This window comes from Tauraco erythrolophus, chromosome 3 (genome assembly GCF_009769465.1).
Source record: "Tauraco erythrolophus isolate bTauEry1 chromosome 3, bTauEry1.pri, whole genome shotgun sequence".
Classification (NCBI taxonomy): Eukaryota; Metazoa; Chordata; class Aves; order Musophagiformes; family Musophagidae; genus Tauraco; species Tauraco erythrolophus.
The window spans coordinates 47,894,121-47,905,919 of NC_141467.1; the positions used below are offsets into that span (position 1 = coordinate 47,894,121).

Genomic DNA, 11,799 nt, shown 5'->3' on the forward strand with positions numbered 1-11,799 from the left:
TATAATCACGTTTCTGCTTTAGAGGTAACCAGCCCTGTTATCTCCCTGGGACAGCTGCAGGAGTAGGATATTTGTGTGGATGGAGAAGCTCAAGGGTTACTGCCCAGTGAGCTGGATCACGCTTGAGCCATACACTGTCTAAAAAGGAATGGAGTAAGCACAGTAACAGAAGTTACCCTTGCAGCAGTGACATCCTCAGAAGTCGCAAATATATTAATTAACCACAAACTGCAGATTGAGGAAGCAAAGGAGCTCTGCAGAACAAACCCAGCAGAATTCTTTCAAAACAATTTACGGTCCAGGCCCTATCTACCCCTCCTCAGGGTATGGCCAAATACTCTGGACAGTTTACAGCCAACATGCTAGTGAAGTTTTGATAAATGATTTCTATTTTTAAAAAGGAAAACATAGCATCATATGCTTGAGTGAACCTGGGGAGGAGATCTGCTTTTCTTTTTAATAGACACACTTTTTCACTATGCTTCACATTTATAAACGCTTTCAAGAGCTAAAGTATTAAAAGTTTAGCCAGTAAAGACAGAGATGAAGAAGAAAATGTTTTAAAATGTGGTTAGAGAGTAGAAGTGGCTTTTGAACCTAAGAAAAGAAGTATACTTTTGTGTTATTGGTATATTAACCAGGTATTTTGGCTAAGGTAATCATACCAAAAGCACAGCCTTCACCCGCCAGAGCTAATACAGCCTTCTGCGACGAACAGGACCAGAGCTATTGCCTAGGGCTGTCTGCAGACACAAGACTTTAATCTATCTCAACTAGATTTAAGCTCGATTAACTTTTTAATATCATCCTCAGAATGCTAATGTTAGATTAGATGAATAATTTGGTTGTAAATAGAGAATTTTGAAACACAAATCCACAATAAAGGAAAACATCTGTCATCACCAAATTAATGAGATCTAGTTTATAATCTGATGTTGATACTTCAAGAAATAAGCAATGGGTTTTTATACTAAGTGGCCTACAAAGGTCAATTATAGTGTTATTGCTCATCTCTCCTACTTCCTTCTTATTTATATCAGGTTTCACAATCAGTAAATCTGGTCAGTTTCTGAAGACAAACAATCCACAATATTTGACTTCAAAGTATTTATTACAACCAAATTTGGAAAGCGAAACTCACATCATTTTAAATGACCCGATCCCCGAAACAATCATCCCATTGAAACCGAATATTTCCAAATCCTTTCAGAGGGCTCAGGAGCTCTCCCAGCCTTAAGGGTCACTCTGTCTCCATTAGAGACTTGAATCCAATGTCTTTCCTCCCACCAAAGAAGTTCCCCAAAGAGCTGAAAGCTTGGCATGAGTTACATTCCAGCAGATAGTCCTGTCTTTTACCTCCAGGAAAACTGAATTTTTCTTATCTCCCTTAACAGCACAACTCTGACCTTGCAAATCTGTGATGTTTTTTTCTTATTCTTGCCTCTGATTTTATTTATAAATACAGTTTGCTTTCTCTAGTGTAATTTTGCAGATAAACTAAAATATAGGATACTATTAAGAAAGCTGCACTTTAAAAAGTTTCAGATTTTTTTTTTTGACTGAATTGAGCTTCTTTTTCACACTTAATTTTTTTTCTACTCCCAAAACATTCATATAGAAATCAGACTGTGTCCTGACTCCTTGTATTTAGGAGCACAGCATCCTTTGGATGAGCTTTAAAACACGGCAACGTACATGCAAACACAATAAGTGCACAAACAATTTTGACCGTATAAGGAGCAGAAACCTCGTCGCACGGGCTGCACACAACACCAGCCCAGTTTCTGCTGTACCACTGCAGTGCCTAGGGCTTGGACCTACGTAGGCTGTCCAGTCCAGGGAAAAAAAATCCAAATGGGACAGTTTAAAACTTTTTGAGCAGCAAGACGAAGTCCTACTTTTATATATTAAGAATGTGTTATCACCTCTGAAATGTCAAAAAATATAGGAAAACCATATGTGGTTCAGATTTTGTACAACAGCACACCATTATGGATGCTGGAATAATCTTTTACTAGTTACAGTAAAGACATAATCTTGCTCTTGATACAGGCCACAAAACCAGTGGCAAGGGTGTAGATGCTTTCAGCTCAGAACAGCTTATTCTCCGTGGTAGATTCTTGTGATTCTGCCGTAGACACTGAAACCTCATGTTAGCATCTCCTAAGTCATAGTTGTTACAATCACATCTACAAAACCAGGACAGTTTAAACTCCTCTTCCAAAGTGATGTTTGCACAGGAAAGAGAAGCAGTGAAGTTAAAGACCCAGGGAAGTGGAAATCATAATTGAAACTATGATGGTCCTACTTCCTAAGCTAGGAATTCTGCCATTTTGGAGGAAAACATGTCAATCACTAGTGAAATCAAAAGTAAATGCAGCAAAGCCAGAACCTTAAAAATCCCAAACTCAGTAGTTTGCAAAAAAGATGCTTTGGCTGTGAGGCAGTTGGAAATACTAGATAAACCAAACCCCAGACTTCATTAAGATGTATTGTTGATATTACTATTATTATTGTGAGTGAGAATTAAAGCTCTTTCTCTCAAGAGGTGTTGAGCTTCATACTGTGGACTTCAATATTGTAAAACTGAAGAAAGAAATCAAAATAGGCACTTAACAGTAATTAAAATAAACAAGGAAGAAAGTAGTCATCTCTCTTTGTGCATCTAAAAAATGGAGAGCCTGCTCCCTTCCTTAAGCAGGGAGGACCTGCTTCAGGATCCCAAAGTGGCAATTGAAATTGGGAGGTTAAATGCCAGCATAAGAAGCTTCACTTTGCTGTATGTTCCTGTAGGGGATGAGAGCCTCCTCTTGATCCCTTTTAATTTAATGGTAATTATGTTATTACCTTCAGTAAGAACAGCACCAGGCAGAGAGTCCTGCAAGAAAGAATGTTGTTTAGGAAAAAGCTAAACTGCCTTTCTTTCCAGATATTACCCTGGTCATCAGAAAGAACAAATGGAAGCGTGGGGAAGCAAACAACTTTTTAACTGGCAGTTCTTCCCAAAGTTGCAGTAGAAATCCAAGTCGCTCCTGCTCCTGGGTCTTATGGTTTCAGCTACTTGGCCCAAATGACTTCTTAAAGGCCAGCTATTTGGGGTCTAACAGGAATCACTCATCTGAGATTCACTGAATGGCTGTATGAACACAGAGACATGCTTAAACAGCTGCCCCATTTACAGGATTCCCCTAGACTTCAGTGCAAAAGCAAATGAATTAGGATTCACTGTTGCCATGTCAGACTGCCGAGCCAAGATGAATTGGTTGAAAGGGGAAAGCCTGAGTGCAGTTTACATCACTGCGTAGCCCAAATACATATTGATGGTGTCATCTCACATCTGTACTGTGCAAATTGAAGACTTGCCTGTCAGGAGAGATGCCATTATCTCATTAATACCTTTACTGATGTCATGCTTGTTTATTATTGATTTAATTCATAATGAAGTATAATTAAGGGTAAATTATAGGAATATGTCTTGTTTAGGATTCTTGGGGGAAAAAAAAATAAAAAGGAGAGAGAAAAAGAGTCAAGCCATGCAGCTATTACACTAAGTAATCCATACTCATTTGAGTCATTCCCACCAAAGCGACCAGGAATACTTGTACAACTGAAGGGCTGGGTCTACCCAGCCAGTCTGGTTGGGATCCATAATGAGGTTTGAAAGTAAATTTTCCAATCATACCCACCGACTGCACACTCATTCAGCTCACAGAGCATGCAAGAAATGGATTTCTCCTGAAGTAAAATAAAGAGAGACCTACGGTCCAAGGGTGCACCATTCCTCAAGGCCTCTGGACAACTGTAAAACACATGCACAATGGAGATGATTCTTTCAAGGGGCCAGACTGAATACAGTCCAAAGGAGGACCCTTAAACTGCATGTCAAGACAGAGGTAGGGGCATCAGCACCAGCTGCAGCTAGGTCAGCCCGCTGCTCTACCCTCGCTGAGCTGATAATTACTCGCTAAAACAGAAAAAAGCTCTTAACGCAGAGTGTGAATAAAGAGTAAAAACTGGAACCTAACCACAAGTCAAAAAAAAAAAAAGGAAAAAAGGGAATTTTGGGATTTACTATTAGGGAGAAATCACACACAGAAAATAGTATAAAAGATGTATGGATACTGAATTCATTACTGTGCATTTACAACTATATATATTAGCAAACGCAAAGTCTTTAGGCTCTATTGAATTAGAATGCATTAGTGCCCAGAAGTTACATGATAACTTGGAAACATTTGCAAACTAGGAAGACAAAAACATACCAAGCCAATAAAATTCAATTGTCTATGTAAAAAGAGTAAGTATTTATTAATTTAGCCAGAAGTCATATGTATAGATTATGTCAGTATTATTTTCTAAATAGAAGGTTATTTAATACACATTAAATCAAATGAGGGGAGAATGAGGAAGGGAGGAGGGGTAGAAATTACAGTGGGTAGCTGCTATTGCACTGGCGAATCCAGAACTTCTAGAAAGCCCTTGATAAACCTAAGATTCAGGAACTGTCATTTTATGTAATCTCTGTTTTTATATTTTAAATATCACAAACTGTCTTTATGTAGGAGATGCTGCTGCTGCTGAGGAATAAACACATCCCCCATATCACTTCACAGCAGTACTGCAGCAGGGATAAATATGCTCTAAAAGGCTTTGGTTGGGAAGAAAGTAACAACCACTATTTTTGCCTCTTGCAAAATATGTAAGTGAACCTAAAGTCTCTGGGCCCCTGGTATTATCGCTTAGCTGTCAAACCAAACTACTTTATAAGTCGTGCACCGATCCAACGTTGTTTGAAGCTTGTGCACAAAACAAGAGAACTGAAACGATGTAGGACCGTGAGCACCTGTTGACTTCAGGGCTGGTTTAAGTTTGCAGGATCCGAGAGAAAGAAGAGCGTCTGGCAGCTTTTCTGCTTCATTCAAGCATTAGCCGCAGTATTGTTTCAACATGCTTCCCCGACTGGGGCAGCTCGAGCAGTCATCTGGCTGGTGCAACATTAATCTCATCTATTGAGAGCCACCGAGGGAAACCACTGCCCGGCGCATCACGCAGCTAATCCCCTCCAGGCAGCGCAGGGGTTGACGGGGACACAGCTGGGGCTAACAGGGCACACGGCCTTGCTATTCTTCCCCAAAGTGACATTCCCCTCCCACAGCTGACGGTCCCTCTGCCAAGCCCCTGCACACAGGTTTTGTGCCCAGGGCAGGGTTATCGCCTCCGTTCTCTTTGGGACCAGCAGTCACCAGCTGGGAAGAGCAGCATGTCAGGCAGAGATGGGGGGCTGAGCTTTGTTTTGCTAACCTCAGTAACCCTCACTAAACGGAAAAAAATTGATCCCATCACTTCACATCATTTTTGCTCTGCAAAGTTTTGTATTTGACATACACGACTCCCTGCAGGTTAATAAAAGAAACGGTGGTATTACTCCTCAGGAGTTCGTCTCAAGGATATGGGCTCGAAGATCTACAGTTTCAAGGGAGCCAAGAAATACAATGTAATCTCATATCACACACACGGTGATTTTAAACAAAAACAAACATAACCTTAGATGTATCAGAGTGGAATAAGGGGTCTGAAGTGGTCCCTTATTCAATTTATGCCCAGCATATGTCACAAACAAAAATGAATACAGAAAGAATAAAGAGAAAGCAAGATAAACAAGATGATTATCTATTAAATCCAGGATAGTTTAGAATATATTTTTTTGTTAGTCCACACTGTAGCAGCATTTTTTTTTGTAATTTGTACTAACACATGCACAAAGAGAAGGCCCAGAAAAACAAATTGAAGCAGAGCAAGCACCAGTTTCAGTCAGCCACCACAAGATCATTTCTCTCTTACACCTCAATATCTAAGTGATACCTTTTAAATGCTGCTGTAGCATTAAAATCTGCCCTCATAGGTTGCTGAAATAAAGCTACGCAAGAAATACACAAAACTGAAATCAATGATGAAATTTCATAAACATAGTAAAAGAGAGACTTCATGATGTAAACGCTTCTCCTCAGCTGCTTCATCTACAGATTTAACTTCAGAGATAATTGGCCACTCCTGAAGCCAAAGTCTCACCTAGGGTAAAATCACAGTCCCTGGAAACATATAAGGTGGAAACTTGGTATCAGGTTGAGATCTGGCACACAGTATATGAAGCTCAGATGTTTGCTCTGCAAGGGCTTCCATGGAGCATTCTGGGGCACTTTCTAGTACTTCTTGAGTAGAAACAAAACCAAACTATTTGTGTTTGTTCTGTTTCTTCTAGTAGCCCTTTAATCTCCAGTAATCTTTAGCACTAAGTCTATGTATATGTGTGTATATATACATACAGGCTATCTTCTATAAGCTATGTTCCAGACACATGAAAGACCTTCCTCTGAGAAAGATAAACTTCCCTGAAACAAGCTTTAAAATTATACACACTTATTGTTGCATTCCAGCCACAAGGAGGGGTAAGGAGAAGTGAAAACCATAAAATTCAGCATAAGGCCACACTAAGGAAATCAAGAGTTTCTTCTGGGATTTATCTAATCATTTGTCTATTTATCACCAACAGCTTCCCCGTTACCCCTTACCCCCCTCCGGTGAAAGGAGAAACACAGCTCGCCCGAATACCAGCCAAGAGAACTGCATTGTAAGAAACCCAAGGAACAAGTACACAAGTAAACAGCTCCCACAATGCTGGGATTTCAATTTGCAGGAGGTTTTTAGAAGCTTCCTTAGGAAAGGAAAACGAAGTTTGGGGATTCTCCTGATAACTTTTGGGCCACTGGGTTGATTCCAATCACTTTGAGAGAGGAGAAGAACTGCCAAGTCTTCATGGAACCTGGTGGCCAAGGGGAGCAGACAGACCACGTACTCATGCCCCTCAGAAGAGGCTGCAGCGTGAGCTCGTGGCTTTCCAGGCACCAGGACATGCCCACTCTAAGTCAACTGAGACACAGAGCCCAAGAATCCAGTCTGTGTCATCCTACTGGTCTCAGAAATACTTGTAGCCTGAAAAAGTTATAGCCCAATTCAAAGAAAGGTTGGGACACAATTGCTGTAGATGACGAAGATCTGAAGACACTGTTGCAAAGGGTGAAAAGCTTGAAATTATGTAGAATAAAGTTTTTTACCTAGGACTTGTCAATGTCAATAGAGTCCCGTGATCAGAAAGTCCCTTAGGTGTGACAGCCTAATAGTGTCAACAATTCAGACAATCTCTTTTTTTCAGTTTCCCATAGTTAAAAATACTTTCAATATGAAACAGGAGGCTTAACACAGTCTTCATAATGGGTTAAAGTTTAAGTACTATAATTGTGCAAATACTATAATGTAAAGAGATGCTCCTGAGCCTTTGGCCTCCGTGACATCTGATGGCAATGCCAGTTTACTTACTCCTAGGAGCAATTCCTATTATCAACTCTGCTTTCACCACATCTCCTCTTGTTTCTGGGCTGTCAAATAGAGCAAAAGCTTCTGAGAAAGGTTCTCTATGTTGCTCATCATTTTATAGACTATTACATTTCTCTAACACACTCCAGAGTTTTCCATCCAATGAGTGTTATAAAAGCTTTGCTATGCGCCAATAATTTTTATTGGTCTAGTTCTGTATTAGCCTTTTCTAAATGACCAGCAGTGCCCACAGTATTTCAGGTACACCCACTGATCTGTGTAACAGCTACAGAGCTATAAAACATTACAATATTTTCTTTGTTATTCTCTGTTCACTTCCCACTGAAATCTAGCATAATTTTTGCCTGCAATTTCACATTAAGCAGAGATTTTCATTGCTCCTTCTCTCATGATGCTTCCAAGTTAACGCAACACATTTAAACCCCAGAAAAGCGCATACTCAGTCCTTCTCTTCAAGTGCTTCAAATTTTCAATATTGAGATTAATTTCCCACCCTCTGCCTTCATTTTTCACTCATTCCTTGCGGGTAAAGTCTACGATTCTGTCTGGTCTTTGCTGGACTTGACTTAAGATAAAAAAAACTTAATGTCATCTGAAAATTTTGCTGTATCATTGCTCTTTCCTTTTGCCAGTTCATTAAGCAGCACCAGACCCAGCAAAGAACCTTGCAGCACCCCTCCTGTTAACCTTTTGCTATGCTGAACATCGTTTCTTGTCCCTTAGCCAAAGCCCCTTAACAAACCCAGTCTATATGATTGCCATCTGCCTCTCTCCCAAGGTTACACTCAACTCCAGTCCTTATCTGAGCAGCTCTCCAACAGATTTCCATGGTCACTTTCTTTGACAACAGGATGTTTGCAAAGTCAGAGAACAAAGATTGTTCTCACCAGCAGCAGAATCAAATGGTACCGTAGCTGCGGTTACATGATTATCTCAGTTTATCTTATTTATAGATCTTTATGGATGTAGCCTCTTTGCCGTGCCAAAAAGATCAGATTGTAAGTGCAAGTCCAACGAAAGGTTTCCGCAGGTCAACCCAGCTCAGAGCATGCCTGAATTTAACTCTTCTGTTTCTCAGAGGATGACTGCACATAGATGCACTTTTCTACCTGTACAAGGATAGAATCATAGAATGGCTAGAGTTGGAAGGGACCTCAAACATCATCTAGTTCCAACCCCCCTCCCCCCCCCCGCCATGGGCAGGGAAACCCTCCACTACACCAGGTTGCCCAAAGCCTCATCCAACCTGGCCTTGCAATGACACTTTCTATTGCTGCTCTTTTTATTCTATTAGTACTTCACAACAAGGAGTGGCTTCACTTTCCAGTGATAAAGTAACACAATAAACAGACAATATAACGATGTCATCTTTTCCACATCAAATGAGGGAAACGGTTTCTTTGGCTGTTTTTTTAAAGGGTGATATTGAGGAAAACAGTTCCTGGAAAGCAAGGTCTTGCTAACCAGCAGAGTGTTTGCGGTGCTTTAGAAAGAGCGGGGGTTTGCTGAGCTATCACCACGCCAACCAAAACGCAACATCGCCACAGTACATGTTGCACCGGATTTAGGTTCATCCAGCCCCCACAAACAGGGGTTTAGCAGAGAGCCGCGATCACACACTAAAGTCCCTTATCCGCCCTTAAAGCCGTGCCACGGCCCCGCTTTGCGGGGAAGCGCCGAGGCGCTGGGCTGGCTCTTCCTGCCCCTATTTCTCTCCCGCGGGTGAAATTGGGCATTTGTTCCGGCGGGGGAAGAGGTCCCACGGGAGGTGACTTCAGACTGCGCGAATCCACTCGCCACCCCCTGCGCGGACCCCGCAGTCCCGGGCAGGAGGGGGCTGCGCCTCTACCGCTGCCTCCCCCTCCCCTTCGCCGGGCGGGGACTCGCCCGGGCCGGGGCTCCGCGGGCGATGCTCACCTTGAGGTACTCGTTCTCCGAGCGCAGCTCCTCCACCTCCCGCTGAAGCTCCTCCGGGGCCGCCGCCGGCGGCGGCTCCCCGCGGCTCGGGGCTCGCCCCCCGCCCGGGGACGCGGGCAGCGGATCCCCGCGGGGGCCGGGGGGCGGCGGGGCTCCGCGCCCGGGGCCGGTGCCGGCGCGGGTCGGCTCGGCGGCGGGCGGGTCCCTCTCGCGATCGCTGGAGCCGGTGCCGGACTCGGCGTCGCTGCTGGCGGCCGGAGCCAGGCGCTGCTCGTCGGAGAGCGGCTCGGAGGGGCAGTCGGAGAGGTCGGAGCTGCTGTCCGTGTGTCCGACGCGGGCCAGCGCCGCCGCTGCCGCCGCATGGCCGCTGCCCGCCGCGGCTCCCCGCTTCCCCTTCCTGCCCTTGCCGGGCGGCGGGACCACCTCGCCGCCGGGCTGCCGCCCCCCGCCCCGGCCGCCGGGGCCCTGCTCCGGACCGCGGGCCGCCCGCTTGGCGCAGGAGGCGGCCTTGGCGCCCGCCCTGCCCGCGGCGGCGACGGCGGCGGCGGCGGCCTTGCCCCCCGGGGCGGCGGGGCGGCGGGAGAGGCGGCCCGGCGCCGCCAGGAGCCCCGCGGCCGGCGGGTGGGCGCCCGGGTGCGGCGATGGGGGTGCCCGGCCGGGAAGCCCGGGGGACTTGGGGGGAGCGGGTGGCGGCTTCGCGGCGGCGGCGCGGGCGTGGAGGTCCTTGAGGAAGGGTCTGGCGGGCGACGGGGCGCGGTGCAGCCTCTTCTTCTCGGCGTGCGGGTGGTGGTGGCCGGGGGAAGGCGGCGGCGGCCGCAGCGTGTCGCCGGGCCCCGGGCCGGGGCCGGGGCCGTTCAGCGCCTCCATGGCGCGGGCCGGGGGCGGCGGGGCGGCAGCGGCGGCCGCGGGGGCGCCCAGCGGCGGCAGGAGCGGCGGTCCCCGCGGGGCGCAGCAGCAGGACGGGCAGCCTCCTCCAGCCTCCCCGCTCGCTCTCTCATCACTTCTACTTCTCCCAGCCACAGCCCTCGCACTTTTCTTTCTCGATCCCCCTCTTCCTGCCCCCCCCACCCCCACCTTCTTCTCCTCCTCCTCCTTCTTCTCCTCCTCCTCGCCGCTCTTTCCCGAGCACTGATTTGTTTCAATAAAACGAGCCCAATTCCCCCGGTGGCAGCCGTCTCCTCCTCCTCCCTCTCCTTCCCTTCCCTTCCCGCTCCTCTCTCTGCCTGGCTCAGCTCGATGCAGCTCAAGTTGTGATGCAGCCCGAAAAAAAACCCTCCTTTTCCCCTCGATCCGAGGCAAAGGCGTGTTTCCCGCCTGCCTTCCCCTCCGCTGGCAAGCCCCCGCTCAGCCCACCGGCGCCGCTACCCCCATGGCTCCCCGCTTCCCCCGGCCCGAGTCCCGGCTCCGGCCGCGGCCGCCGCCTCCGCCCGGCTCCTGAAATAGCCCCGCTGCTGCCGGGGCCGCTCCGGCGCGGCGCTGCCCGCCTGTGCGCAGGATCCGCCCCCTCTGTCAGCGAGCCAGGCTCTGCCTGCAAACTACTTTCCTCGAGCTGCCTGCGCGCTTTATTATAGGGGCGCCTCTGCCAGCCGCTTCCTATCAGAAAGCCTCGTTTGGGGGGAAATTTTAATTTCCTAGCCAGGAGCTGTATGGCGTCGCCTGTGTAGTCTTTTTTATTATTTTTTTTTTCTCTTTCCCGAGCTAAGACTTCGTGAAAACCCTCTCTCCAGAGATTCGCGGCAACAAAACAACAGCCGCCGCGTTATCTCCTCGCTCAAGGCAGAGCCAGGCTCACGCCGAGGCAGGGCTGCGTAGCCGAGGCGATCAGCAGGTTCCTGGCTGTGGCTAAAGTACAAAAGGCACGGGCTCGTCCTCTTGGAGCACGGGAATATGAAATTACAGCCCTTACGTTCGCAAAGCACCCAGAGAGTAAATGGAAGGGAGGAGAGGCTCTAGCGTGGGAAAGAGGCACAGCCTAATGGGTAGAGCAGAGGAGCGGCAGGCGGGATGCTTCCGACTCCTCCGCTCGGGCACAGCGGGACCTCGGACCAGCCGCGGTGTCTCCCTTCTCTGTCCAACGGAGGTGGTAAAGGCGTGCTTAGCTCATGAAGTCCTTGGGAGGCTCAAGTCCTCCGCGTCTGAACGGCAGCGACTGCAGTGCACCCCGGGGAAGGGCAATCCCGGGGGTTTTGGGGTGGGGGCAGCACTCTGGGGCTCTCCGGGTACCCCGCTCCCCTCATCTGGGAGCGAGGTATTATTACCCCGAAAGGTAAAAGCCTCAGGGACTGCTGGAGCCTGAGGGCACCGGGAACCGTCACAGCAGCGGTCGGGGTGGCCAAGGTAAGGACAGGCATCTGGCTCTGGCTGTACCGGTCCGGGTCCCGTGCCAGACGACGTGGGGCACCTGAAACGGCCCGGGCCGGCCTGCCTGGGGGAGAGCTGGGACCGCACTGGCGTCCCTGAACCCCTTGTCTCCGTAAAGGAGGGGAAAGC

The 11,799-nt window shown here is 47.7% G+C and overlaps 1 protein-coding gene across 1 annotated transcript in view; it reads right to left on the minus strand.

Annotated features, from left to right (window-relative positions):
• Nucleotides 1–9,372, minus strand: part of MTCL1 (microtubule crosslinking factor 1) — a 106,897-nt gene extending 97,525 nt beyond the window's left edge. Inside the window, 1 exon segment of the mRNA XM_086609295.1 lies at nt 9,310–9,372. The gene's annotated coding sequence lies outside the window, so the exon portion shown is untranslated.
• Nucleotides 9,373–11,799: the final 2,427 nt, after the last annotated feature.